General features: G+C 33.6%; 1 protein-coding gene across 1 annotated transcript in view; it reads right to left on the minus strand.

Moving 5' to 3' along the window:
- Positions 1 to 7,773: 7,773 nt before the first annotated feature.
- LOC118192828 (adhesion molecule nephrin-like) overlaps positions 7,774 to 21,790 on the minus strand; it is a 534,505-nt gene continuing 520,488 nt past the window's right edge. Inside the window, exon 14 of the mRNA XM_085817751.1 lies at positions 7,774 to 7,913. The gene's annotated coding sequence lies outside the window, so the exon portion shown is untranslated. The remainder of the gene's footprint in view (positions 7,914 to 21,790) is intronic.

The following is a 21,790-nucleotide window of genomic DNA, read 5'->3' on the forward strand; positions in this document are numbered from 1 at the left end:
ACAAATTTTGGCATACCCAAGACATTTATTTGTTTGTTTGATAAAATGCCGTAGAGCGTGCGTGAAGGCAAAAGAATCCAACACTTTAAGGTGTGTGTGCGCGAGTATGGCAAAGCCTCGAGGGCTATCTGCCTAAGAGGAGGGATGCCTTCGTGGAGGACTTTCTAAGGGAAACTGGCTCGTATACACGTTACACATGGGGAAAACCACGAAAACGTCCATGCAGCCAGCCCGTTCGCGGGATTCGAACCTCGGACCGAACTACCAGTGTTCAGCGACTTTACCGCTCGGCCGCTGGTGGGCCCAACACTTTAATTAAAAGTAGATCTTTGTGGAGGAATTCCTAAGAGAATTGCTGCATGTTCCACGTTCATAAACACATATCATATAGTATAATATGGTTAAGAATTAATTAGAATGGTTAAGAATGTAATGTATAATTCACATAATAGTATAATATGGTTAAGAATGTATCATATAGTATAATATGGTTAAGAATGGGTTCATAAACACATATCATATAGTATAATATGGTTAAGAATGGGTTCATAAACACATATCATATAGTATAATATGGTATAATGTAACAGAAACAGCCTCAAGAAATCGAATATTTGCTAGAAAAAGAAGATAACAAGGGCAAGTCCAAGATAACAAGGGTTCCATGTATTTAACATTAAGATAAATAGCTATCTCGTTAAATTGGCCAGATCCAAGCTAGCGATGGTTTTTTTTTTTGTAACTAATTTTTGCTTCAAAATTGGCGAGAAAAACTCTAAAAGTCGCCAAACTTGGCGACCACCTTGTTCCGGTCCCTTGTAACAGTAATTGATCCCTATATGTAACTATAACCGTATTCGACTCTCATATGCCTTCCAGTAATTTCGAGAAGTGGAAGATACTACAGATTTTTCGTCGTCCTAGGAAAACTATATAAGACCAGGAGAAGCATTAGTTTCTCAGTTCAGAATCGCTTTTGAAACTTTGGATACCTCCATGCGAGCTTCGCTTTTTAGATGCGCTTTGCATTGCGTTGGGTTTAACGTTCTCAGTAGTTTGAATTTGATTGTACTCTGTGATACTGAGAAGAGCTGTATGAGTACTTTTGTATAAAGTTTCAGAACTATAAAGTGCTTCATTCGGTAAAATACGTTTTATCAAGCTGACATCGGTTCTGCGCATTCAAGCCATTACGAACCCTTTCGCACGCAACAGTATTTTGATAGGTAGTTGCGATATTTTTTCAAATTATTGCTCTACTTTCTGAACTTATCCCAGACAAATTTTAGGAGCCTTTATTATTTGTAATAAATATAAAACGAGATATGAATAAATGGGGTTAAATGTTTGCAATTCCTCGAAATTCCAAGAACCTTTGTCAGCAGTTGTTTAAGAACACCTATCAGTCTCTTCCACCATCCGCCCCACCATGAGGAAGGAACTGCCAGAAAATCTTCTTTGCAGTGCCATAAACTTCAGTTTCCTGTCAATTAATCCTGTTGCTTGCGTACGAGATTGTAATGAATTGAATGCACGCAGAACCGATGACAACTTGATAAATTTATTTTCCAAAAGAACAAGGAAACGAGGCAACGCTGTGACAAATTTAGCTTTAACCAGGGTGCCCCACGAAGAGGTCTGTCACGTTACAACCCAGTAAGATATCCCAGTAACCTCTGAACCCACGTTTACACCGATGGATCCATGATAGAATGAGGTATTGGAGCTGGTGCAGGAATCTATTGTTACCATTTGGGATATTATTACCAATTTTGATGGGGAAGTTGAGGCTATATTTATTGCTTTGAATGAATTAAGCCCTCGGAAGAGTGCTTTTCCTGGGGCTGTTATTTTGTCCGATAGCAAAGCCGCTTTGCAGTCTATCTCGAACAATAAATTTTGCACTTTGGAACGAATTATGAATGTAGGAAGATTCTCAACACTCTGGCTGACTCAGTTGTCTTGTAGTGGATTCATATTATTGTGGCGTCGAGGGAAATAAAGAGTCAATTTCCTGACAAAGAAAGGAACGACTATTCTACAAATCACTAATAACCATACGACTTTCAATTCTGCAAAACTCCTAATTAAATTAGAATTTAAGAGAAGATTTGTCTCCTACCTATCAAATGAAGTCAGGGAAAGGCCTAAGATTGTCACACTATTTAAAAGCCAGTTATTCCAGATTATCCTCGTCTTGCAGCCTTGGCGTTATTTCGTCTTTTGACAGACACGATTGTCTGAATGCCGATCTTTTTAAAATTCGACTTAAGGACTCTTCAGTCTGTACTCTGTAACTCTGGACAGTCCATGGATAAGGAGCATATTGACGGATATATTGCACTATTATCTTTTAATTCTATTTTTCTTAAGTATTGGGAAGTAAGATCAAGATTAATGTCTTAGTGGCCAAATGTCTGGTATTTGTATAAATAAATAAAAATTAATTTTACCAAAGGAAACGCCTTACAGTTCTGGATCGTTTTACAAAAGTGTTCGTTAAGCTGTTCTCTGTATAACAGAGCGCATGTAAAAAGTGAAGTTTGCACGGATATCTCGCAGTACTCAAGTCAGCTCGGAAATAAAAACTGAGAACTAATGCCCTCTCCAGTCCTGTATAGTCCCCCCCCCGACTGCTAATAAATTTCCAGTCCTTTCCATTTCTGGAAATCATTGGAAGGCATATACGATTTCAGTTACATATAAGTGCCCGATACAGTTACGGTTACTTATGCATTTAGTAACAGACGCAGTTATGCAGAGATAGAAAAACAGAAAGTATGATTTTCGGACCAACAGTGCTGGGCAACAGAGGACTTCTGTGTTTCCTTTTTCCGAACATTTGCCTCACGTTCTTTAACGCGAAATTTTAAGGCTATCTTAGTTTGACCAATGTAAATTGAACCACACTGGCAAGGAATCTTGTAAATACCCCAGGATTACAAATTCAGAATGGGGTCCTTAAGTCTGGAACAGGGAATTTCATTGATAGGATAATAAACGACTCGAAAGTTAAATTTCCGTAAAATACTCGCAATTTTATATTCTACAGTGCAGTTTATATCTTATCTCGTACATTTGCACTTAGGCAGCTAAGGAAAGAAGATCCTGTAGTTAAACTACCCAAACTAATCCTGCAAAATTTACAAATATAAAACTGATTCTTGTTGTTTGACTTCTTCAATAATCATCAGTTGGCGTGTTATTTTAACCTAAATTCGTTTGATAAAGAAATTAACAGCTTCCTTTCATTTCATCACTAACAGAGAATTAATTTACTTTGCTAAGAGAGAAATGAAAAGAAATGTTCAGTTCCGCTACGTATGAATAAGATCATAGCCATTTCTTGTTTTCCGAACATACTGATTTACAAAGAAAGCAGCGCAACTTGTGGACGACAAACATCTGTTTAAGCTAGAAACAACAGATAACAGTTCTTGAAGTGATTGCCATGTGATTGATGAATGATGTTTCTGGTGATGGATGGATCATTTAACGTAGCAGAAGAAAAAGCCTGAATTGTTTGATTAGAAGAATATACCGACGAAGAATACATTGGAAGAAATTACTTCTGGTCATCCTAAAAAATCTGATTAGATGATTCTAATTGAGAAATACTCATTATTAGTGGATGCGGGTTTTCTATGGAGGAATTTTAAGACGAACAAATTGTTTTAAGTTCTGAAAACACGAAAATTACCAGCTGTTTGAATTTGCGAATTGGACTGTATCTATCACTGTTTAAATTCTTGTAGGGTCGCAGCATCTATAAGAACACTTACAATTAATTACTTTTCTAATTCCTTTCATCAGCCTTGCCTATAACTTATTTATTAGCCCAAAGGACTATAATTTCATTTTGGCATTTTACGTTGATTTACTATAAAAGTCTAAATAACCTTTGAAATTGTTGCCACCAAATATTAGAGCCCTGCATTATATTTAAAGAAATTAAATAATCAAGAATGTTTCTCGGTACTTAGAAACATCACATTTGTACTAAGCGGTACTTAGAAACATCACATTTGTACTAAGCGGTACTTAGAAACATCACATTTGGAATAACGTTGGTACACTCAAATATGGGCACTTTGGAAGCCCGAATTTTGAATTTGTTTTATTATCTATTTCAAATTTAATGAATTTTCATTAACAAACTCAACGATTTTAAAGCGTTCCATTAACATTAATATCATGTGCATCTTTAAGCGCGGTATTACATGTGCAAGGATTCTTTTTTTTTTTTTTTTTTTTTTGCGATGTTGCTGTTGAATTGAATTTTATGGTTTAAGTGCGAAGAACATGATATTTAATAAATAAAGGTAAAACAGAAAACGTTAGAAAAACGCCCCTTTACACGTAATATAAAATTTGAAAGCTTTCAGTTTTTTATCAACTTAAAAACTTTTCTTTTAAATTATTAAAAGAAATTCTATAATTATTAGTACTTAAATTTTTGGAACTGAAACTTCAGTAACTTAAAAAATATAACATTTATTTTACATTAAATTCAATAAAAAAGGGGTTTAATACTTACCGAACACTGAAGACTTTAGTGTCTATTTATCGATGAACAACTCTTCATCGATACATATAACTACTCTATGCAAACACCCTCATCGATACGAAGCACACATGACAAGAAGTATCTGCTGTTGAGAGGCCATTTTGATTCATATTATTAATTTGGTATCCTAGCAGTTATTATTAAAATTAATTCCTTTCTTATGCCTGTAATAGGCAAATTATTATAGACATTTTCATTGACTAACTAAAATTTGCCTGTGATAGGCGAATTTTAGTAAGTTAAAGAAAATGTCATGACTCAGAGCATTACAAATTATCGTTCATTCTTCAAGTTATAGTTTTTACACAATTATTAGTCGTCTCTTTCTTATTTCATACAGCTTCTGATACCCTAACACCCTACTCACCTTTTAAGTACCCTTAAAGTAGCTTTACTGTTCATCATAAGAGAAGGTAATATTGCAATTTTTAACAAGTCCATTTAAAGCTGCCTAGTGGCAAATAAAGAAATTAAATCAGAGTTCAAAGTTTCTATTAGTTAATTTACCGGTTTATTGAAACTTCTTTCGGAAGAACTGCTTTCAATTATAGGTTCTGTATTTGAGAAAGGGTATTTAACCTTTTGCAGAAGGGGGGCAATAAGTGTGCCAAAGGATATTGGCGCTTGAGAATATTGGGATGAATCAAGTTTTATTTCTGGTTGGAAGAGCTACGAAAGGCAGGATTTAATTCAAATGGTTCATAATAGTTAAAGAGTTTTATTCAAGAGAAAATAAAAAAAAAAAAATAAAAATTAAAAAAAAAAAAAAAATGGCTAGTTTTAAAACTTATAAATATGTGACGCGATATCATCAGAATTTAGGAAAAAAATATACTAACTAATTCAGTTAAAGTATAAAAATTTTGTTTCTGCATTCTTGTTTCACTATTACCTGAGGAAAAATAGAGTTATTGGGAGAGTAAAACCTTTTGAACAGGATTTTTTGGGTCACATTCTCATTTGGGAGCTTATACACTAAGATTCCTGATGAATTAATTTATCCGAGATATTCAGAAACCTAATTCCTAGAATGCTTTTTAAGAATTATGAAATAATTTTTAAGAATTTTTAATATAATCACTAGCCCAAAAGGAACATTAGTCTCGAACGGGAAATTAGTTTTGAAACGGCATTTTGCGTTAGATGACTATTCACTTTTTAAATTAAGGCCAGCAACTATTATGCTTCTTTATTATATTTAAATAAATTAAATAGAGAAGAATCTTCATGAATGTACGCCTGTTTCGCGCATTATGAGAAAGCGACGGTACCGAGCCAGCAAATTTTGAATAACATGATCCTCCACCCGAAAATAGGCACTTGGAGACCCGAATTTCGAATTCCTTTTACTATCTATTCTACATAAACTTTAAAGCATTTTTGATTAACAAAGTCAACGATTTCGAAGTGAGCAGTGGATTTTCTAGAGGCATTTCACATTCAAAAAAATCTTTCTGTTCTAGTTAACTACCCTAATTCCAATCCATCTTTGCCTTCAGCCTTTAAAGAAATTATGTTTTAGTTTCTGGTTTCATCAAGAGATGACGCCAGTAGCTTGACTCCTTTCCAGGCTTTCTTATCCTATCTTATTTAATCATTATATCTTATCTCGTTCACTTGTGCTTTTGCAGCTGAGGATGATGGTTCGGTAAAACCATCGAAACTAGTCCTGTGAAAATTTGAAAATATAACACTGATTTCTGTTGTTTGACTTCTAAATTAGTATACTGCTATGCTTAAAATTTTTGCAATTTTGCTCTGGAATTGTATATAGCGTAAGGGCGTAGAAAATGATGCTTAACAATAAAGCTAAAAGACAGAATTTTTCTTTAGTAGGAATGAGCGTAACAGCAGACTGTTTGACTGCGAGCTCAGCGAGAACGTAAACAACATTAATAAACCCTTTTTGGGTGACCATTAAAATCTGAAACCTTTCGTATTTTTTAAAAATTTTATTTTCAATTTCTGTGATTTTTCAAGTTTGAAAGAAATCAGAAGTACTCAAATATATGTATTTACGATAAGTAATAAATAATAAGATATAATTTTTTATTCAAATTAAAATATAAAAAAAAATAAAATTATACAGTTACCTAAAATTTGAAACAAAAAATAGTTTAAATAGCTTTATTTTGTATGTACCTAAGTAAGAATATCGTGCTTATAGGAAAGCTATATATATTTTTCCCATTTCTTTTAATATTGTAATGAAGCTAAATTCAGTGCTTAAGATAATGCGTTAATCTAAAACCTAAGCTATCAAAAACATTTAGGAAATAGTTACAAATTTAAAACGTTGATTGAACAATAAAGTTTAATACAAACGATAACTCATATAAATTCTAAGTAATAAAAAACTTGCATCAGAAAATAGTTACTTGCATTTTTTTTGCGCATATTTTTACTCAATTCATTATACTAAATTTTACAATAAAAATAATCCATCTTCGATTGTAAAAGAATCCATTATATTAAAAATTTCAAGTAATGCGTGAAGAAAAGCATTTAAAGTATTTTATGGTTATAGTTGTTACAAAATACTGCCCAAATTTTTAAGTGTTATTACTATATTTCTCTCACTCTAAGATGCACCCCTTAGTTTTATTACCATCAACAAAGAAAAAGGTTTTGATTCTTGGAAAATGAAATAAATGAAATTAAATGTTAAAATGTATTGATGTACCAGCCAATTTTGACGGATATTTTGAAATTTTTACTATTATAGTTTTGCAGTTTCGTGAGGAAAATCCTTTTAGACAAAGTTCGTAAACTGAAAAAAAGCGCCAAAAATTGCGTCAATTTGGGAATTTGTCGCCACACTTTTCCATAAAACGCTTGCTCTTGATAGATATTCGAGTTAAAAACATCAGCTTGTTTCATTTACATCAAAAACAAGATCTCTTTTTGGAATATGGGTTCTTTTTTACGGTGTTGCAAATGTTGACCACTTGTCAACACTTTGGCAATTTTAAGCTAATTTGTCTACAAAAACTTTGACTTTTACAGAAAAATGACATTAAAGTAAAACTTTGAAATTTATTTACCCTTCCATCTTGACGACTTTTGACTACCTTGATTCTGAAATTTAAAATAAAAAAAAAATAAAATAATAATAATAATTTCAAAATAAATATATTGAGTTCAAATAATTGATATTTAAACGTAATTTAAAATGTATTGCACAGTAAAGAAAGCACATATTATGGATCAAATTATTTATTGAATCTTACAAAAATATATATTTTTTCAAACAGAAATACAGAGAAGACAGAGCTTCAAATTTGTGCTTGGATAACGTCTTTTCAAAAAAACGTAATTTCTATGCCCACTGGATCTCTAGTGATATCTGAAAAATTCAGTAAGAAAGGCGCATATTATTTTTAAACATTTTATTATATTTGTATATTTTTAAAACAAAACAAAACAAAAAAAAAAAAAAAAAAAGAAGAAACATGTAACAGTTATTTTAATACATGAAACAAATATTCAGAGAAGCAATTAGAAAATAGGCACTGTATAAGAATGGTACGGATTTATAAATTCAGTTCGAATTTGACAAATGGCGATTTCTTGTATTTCAAACCCCTCAAGCGTTTTTATTATTTTGAAGCTATTAATTAATATTTTAAAATTAAATAAAATTCAACCAAATTGAAATGAATTTTATCATCTTTTAAAGTTTACTTGGAAACGCTTTCTTACATTTGTTTCTAATTAGTACTTAACGTATGCTGATGTATTTAGTTCTGGGAAATTTACGATACATTAAAATCCACTGATTTTAAGAAATTCTAGTCTATATCTCTTATGGCAAATTTGTCTAATATTTTTGAGATCATGCTTACTTTTTCAGTGCTGATATTAAGGGGCTCATACACCTTAAACTCCTTATGATCTTCGAATATGTGACTGTTGCAAGAATTGGAATATTTTATTTATTTTAAAAGCAATTACTCCCAACTTTTTACAGCTGACTACATAATATATCGCTGCTTTGGGAAATAGTAAACAGAAAGTTTGTGTTGCCATAAATATTTTTTATAATTTAATCCGCTTGGTGACAAAATCTTTTGTCAGGTTTCCACGTTGCGCGCATGATATTTTAAAAATGGCTAATGGTACATACTTGAAATTTGATGGAATTCCTTATATGGGCACTATTTTCTAACTGAACCAAAAACATGATAAATATTTTAATGTTAAAAAATTTTATCCACGGAAACATTACAGGTTTTCTTAATAAAATATATTTTATAAACTGAACTTCAAATAAAATAAAAATTTAACATGAAATTCTTAGAATTTTTGGTTCACAGTAGTTTCCAAATGCTATAAAAGCTATGTATTAAATATGGAATTAAATTATGCAACAGAACGTTTTAAACTCTGCGCGCAAGTTGGAAACATGACGGAAAATTTTGCCACCAAGCGAATTAAATTATAAAAAATATTTATTTCAACACAAACTTTCTGATTACTATTTCAGAAAGCAACTATATTATATAGTGAGCTGTAAAAAGTTGGAAGTAATTGCTTTTAAAACAAATAAGTTATCCCAATTTTATGCAACAGTCACATATTCGAAGATCTTATGTGTTTTAAATTGTTGGATCTCATGTGTGTGTATGTCCCGTATTATACAGGGTGGTTATAATTAAAGTTCCCCTTTAAAATGGTTATAATAAGAAAAGTACTGGACCAAATGCCATCAAACATAAAAATCGTGTAAAGGAGGTCATGAGAATTTATTTTTCACGAAGAGAAAGTTCAAAAACTCACCACCAGGGGGAAATGTCGCTGTATGGAATAGTGTCAAATGAAATAAAACATGAAGACATCGCTTTAAAATGTGTTTAATCGTTTCTGAAACGTGTTACGAAGCATGTTCAATGTGTCGTCCACCATTTTCCGAGAGCAAGTTAAATCGTATTACTGCATTCTCAACAGCAGCTCTTAGCATATCAGGAGGAATGTTACGGGCATGTTGGTGTATCGCGCCTTTCAATTCCGCCAAATTGCTGAGATTATCACCATAAACAGTGATTTTGAGATAACCGTAATTTCCGAAAGGAGCACACTTTTGCCAGTGATTTGCGATCTCACATTTTCTGATCTCTAATTTATGGTTTTCACGGAGGGATTTCTCCGTTACACGGATGACGCGCTCGACGTTTATCACTTTTAACGACTTTAAATGGCAATTTTTTTAGGTGAATGTTTCTTAAGGGAATACAGCATGTTAAACCCTTGTAACAAGAGATTAAGTTAGATTCAGACACTTATTTCATTTAACAATATTCCACCCTTGGTTACCTGGCTGGTGGCGAGTTTTTGAACTTTCGTTTCCACAGAAAATAAATTCCCACGACCTCTTACACGATTCCCAAGTTTGATAACATTTAGTCCAGTAGTTTTCCTTTTCAAAATGGATGAATTTCAGAAATGACAGAAGACATTTCTATTAATCTTAATGGCAAAAGACTTTTACAGTCAGCTTCTTTGCGTGTAATTGTTTGCGAGAAGATTAATAAATAAGTAAATAAAACCAGTTTTAGAGAAATCTATACAGACACAAGAAAAATAATAAGACGGGATGATATCATAATCTTCAAACTATGTTTCTAAGTGATGACCAAGAAAAATCGATCTCCTTCTGCTTCATAGAATATTTTTTAAAAAATTGCAGAAAACACCTAATTAATATCTTTTATAATTTTTGTGTTGAAAGAGGGCAAAAAAAATTGTGTTTTATAAATTGAAAATTTTCAAAATTTTGTAACCGATAAATTCTTAGATGCTGGAATTTAAAAATAATAAATGTCGAAAAGTATTTTTAAAAAAATCTAGAGTTTTTAGAAAATTGGCCAAAAAAATCAGATGTTAACAATTTCTTCAAACTTTAATGAAAAGATTTTTATCCGCTCTATCCGACAGTGAAAACAATAAATTTCTACAATTTGTTCATTGAGCGAAGATGTGTGGAAAAGTCCTTTCAATATTAATTAAAAAAAATCCGAATCAAATTTTCACACAATGTATTGTCACAATTCTTCATCACAATGTATTGTCATCCACAAGCATTGTGTACAAAATTTAAAAAAATTACAAACAAAAAACTCGTACAAAGTTTAAAAAACTCATAATGTATTAAGAACAAGTTTAAAAATCGATGAAATCTTTTAACTACAACAAAAAACATCACGAGTAAGCTAAATAAAAGCTTATAAAAACATCTCGTTCGTAGAGCTAACAACTGGACTTGAAAAGTGTTACCAAAATTACATATGAAACAGAAGAGAAACATGCCAAGTGAAACTTAAAATTAGTAACACAACAACCTTGAGTTTGTATCAAGATTAATGTCAAGATCTTAACCGATCTCGAGGGGAAATAGGTACAGGTCACTCTTCGTCAGGAGCAAATAACAATCTTGCAGAATTTCACTAATCTGATAGAAAATCACCTTATTCGAACCATTTTAACTTCCTTGTACGAAGTAAAAGAACTATTGAGTTCGCGAAAAATATCATATTTCAACAAAGATATGCGTTAAGTGAAAAATTAGATCTTACATATTTATCCCATTCGGCATTATTATTTCGTTATCCGGCCGAAAAATGTAGAACTTTCAGAATTTTGCTTGTGTTTGTTCTAAATGGAGTTAATTGAGCATACAAATTTCTTGACTTCATGATGAGTAATAAATGCCATTGTTCTGTTTTCTATTCTCCTTATTCAAAAGGTATTGCCCAAATTTAGACGACGCAAATTCAGACGATGTCAAAACAAGTCTAGTATATTTATTTATTGAGATTTATGCGTGACGTTCTGTTCGGACAAATTTCAGATTAACGAATGTTGTACATTTCATCTAAGGACAAATACGAAAGCTTATTTGATCTAAGCCTGCTGCAGTTTCCGCTTTAAATTCAAATAAACTGAATTGTAGATTGCGATTTAAAGAATTATGTGAATATTTTAATGTGAGCGTGTTTAAGGATTCAAAATAAATTCATCTTCATATTTATTAATGGAAGATATTTGAATGCTTAATTTATTGATTAATTTTAGCCAGCACCTAAGCGAATTAGCTCAATTATAGTAAAACTCTCGCAAACAAGTGGAGATAAGTTTTGACATTTTGAAATACTGTTGTGAAATATTGAAGAAGTTGGACAGCAAATAAATTATTAAATTTGATCAATTCTGACTTATAAATATTAGGAATGTAATATACAAAGAATATGTTTCATTCTTCAGCAGTGTCTCATGAAGAATTTTCCGATTCATAGACAAAATTTAATTCTTTCACCATCAAATCAACAATAAAGAATAAGCTGACATGAAAAGATGAAAATGCAGATCATTCAATTAGTTTTGGATATATCTCTAACAATCCCTAAATCTAGAGCAGAATTAATTTGAACAAACAATCATAAATTCTGGATCAAACTCGCTCCTCGAAAATATTATTTGAACTTTGTTCAGTAACCCATAATAATAAATTTAAATTTGTTTCCTGAATTTATGGTGGCAGATTCCTTTTTGTTACATGTGGTGCCCAATATGAAGAGGGCGGTAGAATTCAAAGATTATTTAATCCACAAGTTCGAAGTGATATATCGGTATATCAGAACTACACTAGAACAATAGATTAAAATTTCTGCAAAAACATGAATATACGAGAAGCAAATCTATGCTTAGTAACGAATGTTTTGCACATAGAATCTGCATCAAATCGCAGATGCTTCCAGAGAGGGAACGTGAGTACTAATCTTGTGAACATAGTGGAGGTAAGAATTAGAAAAGACACTGTTATCTCTAAATTAATTGTATTCTAGTAACGAATTTTAATCCTATATTTGTATTCCAGCAATGAATCTTAAAATCTTATATCATATATTTGTATTCCAGTAATGAATTTTAATCATATACTTGTATTCCAGTAATGAATTTTAATCACATATTTGTATTTCACTAATGAATTGTAATTATATATTTGTATTGAAGTAATAACATATTTGTATTCCAGTAATGAATTTTAATCATATACTTGTATACCAGTGATGAATTCTAACTAAATATGTTTAAAACATTAGAAAATCCGTAGTAATTAGTTTATCCTATTTCATTTGCTGTAAATTGAAGTCTAAAAATTTGTTTCGTTATTTACACTGTACAGTTTTGCAAATTATTTAGATTTGTACATGTAAAGAAAATGGGACAGTTTTATACCTCCCGTTCTACTGGGCCGACTTACGAAATTAAAATTACGTTTTTTATGTTTCGAAAGCGCGGCTTAGGATATATATTAGATTTATATATAGCATTGTTCTAACATAAGTATTTTAACACAAAATCGGAATTTTTCTGAAATAATATACCAACTTTTTTTCTATATTTCGATTTTACGACTCAAATTTTGCCTAGATATTAAATTTTGTAATTTTTGGTGAGAAATTTATGGAGAAATTTAAAAATATATCTTGGCAATTTTTTTCCATTTGCGCCAAAAATAATTCACTTGGCGAACTTCTTAATTTATAGCAACCCATTTTCCTTTGCCTTTTTTTCTTTGTGCATGAGCGGAGAAAAAAGTCATCGTTCATACTTTCAAATAATTTTAACAATATCTTTTAACTGAACCCAAAATCTGATAAGTATTTTGATATTAAAAAGTTTTATACATAAAAGCATTACGGATTTTTTAATAAAATACATTTCATAAACTCAACTCCAAATAAAATACGAATTTAACATGAAATCCTTAAGATTTTTGGTTCACAGTAGCTTTCAAATGTTATAAAAGCTATATATTAAATATGGAATTAAATTATGCTACAGAATATTTTAAATTGTGCAAAGTGGAAACACGACTTGAACGCATAAAAAATTTGTCACAAAGCAGATTAAATTATAAAAATATTTGTGGCAACACAAACTTTCTGGTTACTAGTTCCCAAAGAAGCTATATTATGTAGTCAGCTGTAAAAAGTTGGAAAGTAATTATCCCAATTCTTGCAACAGTAACATATTCGAAGATCGTCATGGTTTTGAAGTGTACGAACCCCCTTAAGCAATGTTTTCTGTCTGTGTGTCAGGAATGTTGTTAATGGTGAACTGAGAAACATATTGTTCAGCTAGTGACTCAGCTGTCTCACATTTGGTGTATGCGATCCTGTTTTGGCCTTTTAAGGGCGAAATATGGGACCTGGTCTGTTGGCACATCTCTCGTCACTTGAGTGTGGTGTGGAGCACGAGCGCAAAGTTGGCGTTGCTGTGACGCAGTTGATTGTTTGTTTGGGAGAAGTGGAGGGAAATCAACGAAATATCAAATCAGCTAGGGGTGGCAACTACACCAAAGCCATCGCAATGGAACTTTACAAAGGGTCTGGTGTTGCTCTTCCTGTAGAGACAACAAATTACATTACAGTAGCGTCGATCATACATACACTCATGCAGCCATGCCTATCCAACTGTGGCGGTCTCAAGGGCTCATTTGCGTGTTGGTCTGTTGCCGTATATTCTTATCGCCATGTTTTAACATAGACAGAAAGTGTGACCCAAGAATTCATGTGTCCTTAATGGCGATGAGTGAGCTTGGAGAGATCATTGATCTGTTACGTGGCAGTTAAATACCTTAATGTTATAACAAATGTGCCCCCGGGCAATAGTTGCTATCGTTTCAACTCTTCTGTGAAATCTGTGATGAGAGGATCTGACTGGCTCTTGGGATCACCACAATTATACATTTCTCCGTAACAGGTCCCGCTTTAATGCTAAAGAACTATTATACTTCCCCAAACAGCAATTGCTTGAGGTCGAAAATTTAAAAAGAAAAAAATTGCATTTATTTCTACAATTAAAATTCTAAGTTATAACTGGGGGGGACTTTAAAAGTGTTTAACATATTTGAGGAAATTACTCGTATATTCTTCTCCAGAATCTTATATCTACGATTTTTTAGAATAGAGATTTACATTGCAAGCATAATTAAGAATATATGTAGGGAGAAATTGTGACGTAAAATATCTGGATGAGCTAAATAATGTTGAACTCTAAAGACTGCGTAGCGTAACTTCTCATGAATCGTCAAACTTTCCCAAAGCTAACAACACAGTAAAGTTTTAAGTTAGGACATATTTACAAAAGTCGGAACTGAAGTGATGTAGCAGGCTTGGCAAGAAGATCAGACATCTGGATATCCTTAATCTGCTTTTCAGCCGTACTGGAAAAGTCAGTTGAATTTAAGATGATCTCATTTATCCGAGATAAAATGTCAGCCACAATATTATCGGATCTAGTAACATGTTTGATATCCGTTCTGGATTGTGATACGTAGTCAAGGTATCTGAGTTGCCGAGAGGAACTCGAATCAGACCTGAGAAAGCCAAGGTTAACCACTTGCGCTAAAAAGACGTGCCACGCACGTCGAGATGCTTTTGTCTCGAACCACGAGCGACGTGAACACCACGTCGATAGGCATTTATCGCAAAAATGAAAATAACGTGGTGCGCACGTCGCCTAACAACGAGATGATTGTTTATTTCTCGAGTTACAGCTCTGGATTGCACTCGCAGACGCGGAGCGGCGTAAATGAGACACTTCACTAACATTACGACAGGAATTGTTATATTGTAACGATTGTTATATTGTAGCGCACGGCACCGTAATCGTGAAATGAAATTGTAGCGCAAGTGGTTAAGGGTTTATGGTCCGTGTATATTGTAAAATGCTTGCTCTGCAAAGTATGCCGGAAGTGTTTTTACGGCTGAATAGATTGGCAAGATCTTTGAGCATTGTGTAGGAGCCGTATTTCACCTTGCAGAGCTCAAATACCAATTACATCTATCTTATGATTTATTACTTCTCTTGCTGTTTTAGCTGCAATAAATCTCTGTTTTATAAATTGTTATGTTTTCAGCGGAATTCGATTTATTTTATTTATTATTACCTTATATTATCATTTATTTATAGATTTTAATTACAGGTTTATTGAAAGACTTTTACTTTGCTTGAAATACTTCAGCTGCTGCTCAAGTTCTAAGCATATTTTCTCTACAAAGCGGCGAAATGAAAAACTAATGTTAAGAATCACGTGTTTAAGTCATTCCAGTGTATTAGTTTTTATGCCAAAATTTTCTTTCTGATTGTTAAAAAGCAGGGCAAAATTAAAAAACATTTTCTCAAAAGCTTTGAAACCTGCTATGCATATTAAAAAAAGAAGGAAAAAATGACGCTTTACATATATTAGCATATTTTTGGTCTTTATCCTCTAATGAAACAAAACATGCAAAAGAATAAAAAAGCTGATTTCTATCAAAAAGCACACCACTTCATGCAAAAACTGCTGCAAATAGATAGAAGATTATTTTCCGACAATAATTTTATTCGAATTTCTCTAGCGTAACTTCAGTAGTCACTGTTAAGTCTCAGTCTCTGGCACAGGATTACCTGTACTACAGAAAAGGAAAATATTTTTTCTTCTTGGGTAATGCAAGATTTTTTAATGCCTTTTTTGAAATAATTTGCTGAAATATGCACATATTAAAATATAACGGGAGGAAAAAATTACCTTATCTTTTAAGTATGTCAAAAAAGAGCATTTAAGAAGAAAGAAATTTCTGCACTTTTTAGGATAGGAATACAACAATGTAAAAAGAATCAAATCACATGCTGCGTTTTGTAGGTGTTTGTTATGGTGAACAATAACTAAGCTCCATAAAATCTCAGTGAAGTGTTGTAAATAATCATTAAGTGAGATTCTGAATCTTTGAACTATATAAGACCTCTTGTCAATAAGTAGATTATTATAGTTATAGAACAATTAACAGTAGTAAAACAACAAACTGTTAATAACACTACTTGGAATATTCATGGAGTAGCCATATTTATTTTTCTACAGCAACTAGCCGCCAGGTTTACGATCCCCCACTTATATTGAGAATTATCCTATCGATGCATGAATGTCCTAACATCTGCTCCAGCCAAGTCACTAGGTTGCTGGCTCAGCCCCATACAGATGTCTTGTTCAACTCCTGTATCATCCACAAAACGATCCACAGTCGTAAAACAACAAACAGTTAATAACACTACTTGGAATATTCATATAGTAGCCAGATTTATTTTTCTACAGCAACTAGCCGCCAGGTTGACGATCCCCCACTTATATTGAGACTTATCCTATCGATGCATGAATGTCCTAACATCTGCTCCAGCCAAGTTACAAGGTTGCTGGCTCAGCCCCATACAGATGTCTTGTTCAACTTCTGTATCATCCACAAAACGATCCACAGTCGTAAAACAACAAACAGTTAATAACACTACTTGGAATATTCCTATAGTAGCCAGATTTATTTTTCTACAGCAACTAGCCGCCAGGTTGACGATCCCCCACTTATATTGAGACTTATCCTATCGATGCATGAATGTCCTAACATCTGCTCCAGCCAAGTTACTAGGTTGCTGGCTCAGCCCCATACAGATGTCTTGTTCAACTCTTGTATCATCCACAAAACGATCCACAGTCGTAAAACAACAAACAGTTAATAACACTACTTGGAATATTCATATAGTAGCCAGATTTATTTTTCTACAGCAACTAGCCGCCAGGTTGACGATCCCCCACTTATATTGAGACTTATCCTATCGATGCATGAATGTCCTAACATCTGCTCCAGCCAAGTTACTAGGTTGCTGGCTCAGCCCCATACAGATGTCTTGTTCAACTTCTGTATCATCCACAAAACGATCCACAGTCGTAAAACAACAAACAGTTAATAACACTACTTGGAATATTCATATAGTAGCCAGATTTATTTTTCTACAGCAACTAGCCGCCAGGTTGACGATCCCCCACTTATATTGAGACTTATCCTATCGATGCATGAATGTCCTAACATCTGCTCCAGCCAAGTTACTAGGTTGCTGGCTCAGCCCCATACAGATGTCTTGTTCAACTTCTGTATCATCCACAAAACGATCCACAGTCGTAAAACAACAAACAGTTAATAACACTACTTGGAATATTCATATAGTAGCCAGATTTATTTTTCTACAGCAACTAGCCGCCAGGTTGACGATCCCCCACTTATATTGAGACTTATCCTATCGATGCATGAATGTCCTAACATCTGCTCCAGCCAAGTTACTAGGTTGCTGGCTCAGCCCCATACAGATGCCTTGTTCAACTTCTGTATCATCCACAAAACGATCCACAGTCGTAAAACAACAAACAGTTAATAACACTACTTGGAATATTCATATAGTAGCCAGATTTATTTTTCTACAGCAACTAGCCGCCAGGTTGACGATCCCCCACTTATATTGAGACTTATCCTATCGATGCATGAATGTCCTAACATCTGCTCCAGCCAAGTTACTAGGTTGCTGGCTCAGCCCCATACAGATGTCTTGTTCAACTTCTGTATCATCCACAAAACGATCCACAGTCGTAAAACAACAAACAGTTAATAACACTACTTGGAATATTCCTATAGTAGCCAGATTTATTTTTCTACAGCAACTAGCCGCCAGGTTGACGATCCCCCACTTATATTGAGACTTATCCTATCGATGCATGAGTGTCGTAACATCTGCTTCACCCAAGTCACTAGGTTTCTGGCTCAGTTCCATACAGATGTCTTGTTCAACTTCTGTATCATCCACGAAACGTGTATACCTCCAAGGTGAGCTTTAAGAGACCAAATCAGGAAAATCACTCTTCGCTGCGAATGAAGATGAGTGGCATTCATTTCCTCTGCTCTGAAAATGGATATTGTAACGAACATTAGTGTAGCGTGGTAGTCATTTTATTACTGTCCTGGAGCGTACTTATTGATCGATGGCTTTGCTCATCCAGGCAGTAAGAATTTTCTACGAGGTGCTATATTTTGATTCCACAGAAAGTTTAAACCCATTTATTGGTTTCCTCTTGTATATTTCTTGTACAAATAAATTTAAATTACTATTAGTACCAGTTTGAAGGTGTCTGTACAGTGCTGGGGGATAGACAGAAAAAGCTTTTGGATTCGTGCATAAGTATTTCATGAAGGCAAACCTGAATGAGTATTTCTAGTAGCTGTTTCAATGTTTCAGAGATCCATTTAAAACACTTACCGTCCCATCTTCATGCAAATATTTTCTGCAGGGTTAAAAGATGAATTATTAAGAGATTACGTTCACAGATAGATGTTACTGTTCCACATCCTTTTTCTACCTAGGAAATGGTAAGTAGATATAGCGATAAAAAGACTTGAGCAATTAGAAAAGCAATGCATTGTTACGGATGCGTAGCGATCATGTACCTTTCGTTTACCGGCTATGTGGCACGGAGAAGAACAAGCTTGGCAGAGCTAGCACATTTTCAAATTACTCTTAAAGCATAAAACTGCAATTTATGCCTTGGAAAGTCTACGCAGATAGTCGGATCATAAATTTAACACCAACAATTTTTGAGTAGGAAAAGCCTCTATTAGATCATTTAGTACACAAAATTCTTCAAAGTGGCTGCGATGCACTCACAACGAAATTCTTCAACATGTCTATATCGTACCATGTATCAATAATATGAAGCGCTCAGATTAAAATTTAGACTAACGGAGAAATTAATTATCTTTCGTTGTTCATAAGGTTACTTCACATGTTCTTTAGCCCAGTTTAGACACTAGGATCTCAGAGTCTATGAAACAGTTTTTAGGGGAAGGAAAAAAAAACTGCCTGCTCACAGTAATACACTATATACTCTGCATCCCAACCACTGAGGACCATTGACTGAGGACTATTGACGTCAATTTTCTGGTTTTGAGTGCCAGATGAGCAACAAATCGATGCTGCAGATTGTTTTCAGGTATCAATAGCCCGTCTTTATGCTATTGGGCAGTTTTATTTTATGAATATAAAAAACTACTTTACTTCAAGTTTTGGTAATTATTAACATTTTTTATATTTTTTAATTTATAAAACCCATTAAAAATAATCTAAATTTAAATAAATGTTTTATCATAAAAGGAAACCTGAATCTTTAAATTTTGAATATTCATCATGAATTCTATTTGACTTAAGAAAAAATGAAACATATTTTGACTCAAAAAATTTATATAGAAAACATTAATATCTTAAAAATCACAGCAGTACATAAACATCCTTTACATCTACGGCTGATAAAATACTGTGAAATTAAATTTTGTGGATGCGTGGAATATGCCCGAATTAAAAAAAAAAAAAAATTCACGGAGCGTAGATGTTCCCGGGTAATAATTAACTTCAAAGAACTAAATATGGCGCTTTTACTTCATTTCTACTATTTTTCCTCGTTCAGCTACATAGTGTCCGATAAGCAAAGCGTCATAAAGAACTTTAACGCGGTGTTCAAAAACAGGTTTAAACCGTTTAAACGCGGTGTTGTTTACAATATGTAAATTTAATCGAGATTGTTACTCCAGCAATGTACTTTAATTCCAGCGTGTGCTGTTTGAGAAGAGAGACCCATAAAGGTGTTTTTTTTCCCCAATGCCGGGCACAAGTCATAATAGATGTTGGCCACTAGGCCAAAAGGACTACCCAGAAACAAAAACAGAAGCGTTTTACTTCAATTGTTTTATATTAATAACCTAATGAACCCTTTTCGGAGAACACTGTATAAATTATCATAAATGATCCTAAGTTTTAAAGAAAATTTTTTAAAGTGTTCTGCATCCTAAATTATCGTTTTTATCTTAATAAAGCAATAAGCATAGCCAGCCGCCCAACCGGTATAATGGTTAGCGTCGCTGACTGCCGTGCCGAGTGACCCGGATTCGAATCCCGGAGAAGGTCACTTTACTAAGCCAGGTTATTATGGAGGCGTCTAATAGATGGGCTAACTTTGCCTCCTATGAAGGACCTATGAAGGCAGATACAACCCTGCCTTCTAAGGGATTCGAATCCGGGTCCTTTGGTATCGCAGTCGGCACCCCTAACCACTATACCATCTGGACGGGAGAGACCAGAAAGATAAAAAGAGGGGAAAAAAAATGTCCTATAAATGGAAAAAAAAAAAAAAAAATTCTGAAAGTTTTCAGATTTTACGTTACGCCCAAAGGTTTTTTTTTTTTAACGTTTTGTGTGTTACCTTTATTTATTAAATATCATATTCTTTGCCCTTAAACCATAAAATTCAGTTCAACAGCAATATCGCAAAATAATTTTGAAATGAGCCGACCTTTAGAATTTCCGATACACAGCCTCGCACACTGGAGATAAAAATGTTTTTTTTTTTTTTCATACAGTGTTGTCATTGTTCGCTTTGAAATCGTTGAGTTTGTTAATCAAAAATTCGTTAAAGTTTTACAAAATATGAAATAGATAATATAACAAATTCCAAATTTCGTCTACCAGATGCCCATATTCGGGTGGAAACTTACGTTACTCAAAATTTGATGACTCTAGTCACCGTTGTCTTATCACAATGCTTGAAACATACATACATTTATGCAGATTCTTCATTATTTAATTTCTTTAAGTATAATCGAGGGTTTTAATATTTTGTGGCAACAACAAAAAGTGAACCGTCATTTATAGAGAACCAATTCAAAATGCCAAAACGAAAGTAATAGACCTTCTGGGCTAACGCCGTTTGGGCTAAAAAACAAATACTAAGGACGCATTAGCTATACCTGCTGTTGTTGCTGGTAATGTTGACTTGTTTATCGTATAGTCACCCCAAGTCCATGAAATTCCTCTTGGCAAGAAGCGCACGTTTACGCCTGTCGTTGGCAACAGCCTTGAGCATCTTACAGGTGATAGTGAGATTTAGCTCAGTTCCGCCCCCCCCCAATTTTGATGGAGACCACACCGGGAAGGCACGGCTTCGAGGGTCTCTCATCCTTCTCCCCTTCCACCAAATCACACGAGAAGACTTTCGGCTCGCCGCATATAGAGTGCCCCCATTCCGCACGGACACTATACATTTATAAACATCCATGCCTTCTTCGGGATTCAAACCGCGGCTTTTGGCACGGCTGTCAGCGACACTAACCACTATACCGAACGGGCGATTGGCTATATCTGTTGCTTCATTAAGCTAAAACAGATATTTTAGTATACAAAATAAATAACGAAACAAATGAATCGATTTAATTAAAAAATGTTTGTTAAAACGTAGAGACCATTTACAAAATATTGATAATTTATAAAGGCTTCTCCGGAAAGGGTTCATTAGGTTATTAATATAAAAAATTCAAT

The sequence above is a fragment of the Stegodyphus dumicola genome, chromosome 5, assembly GCF_044657685.1.
Source record: "Stegodyphus dumicola isolate Sdum_Otavi_A_Nest chromosome 5, ASM4465768v1".
In the NCBI taxonomy this organism is placed as follows: Eukaryota; Metazoa; Arthropoda; class Arachnida; order Araneae; family Eresidae; genus Stegodyphus; species Stegodyphus dumicola.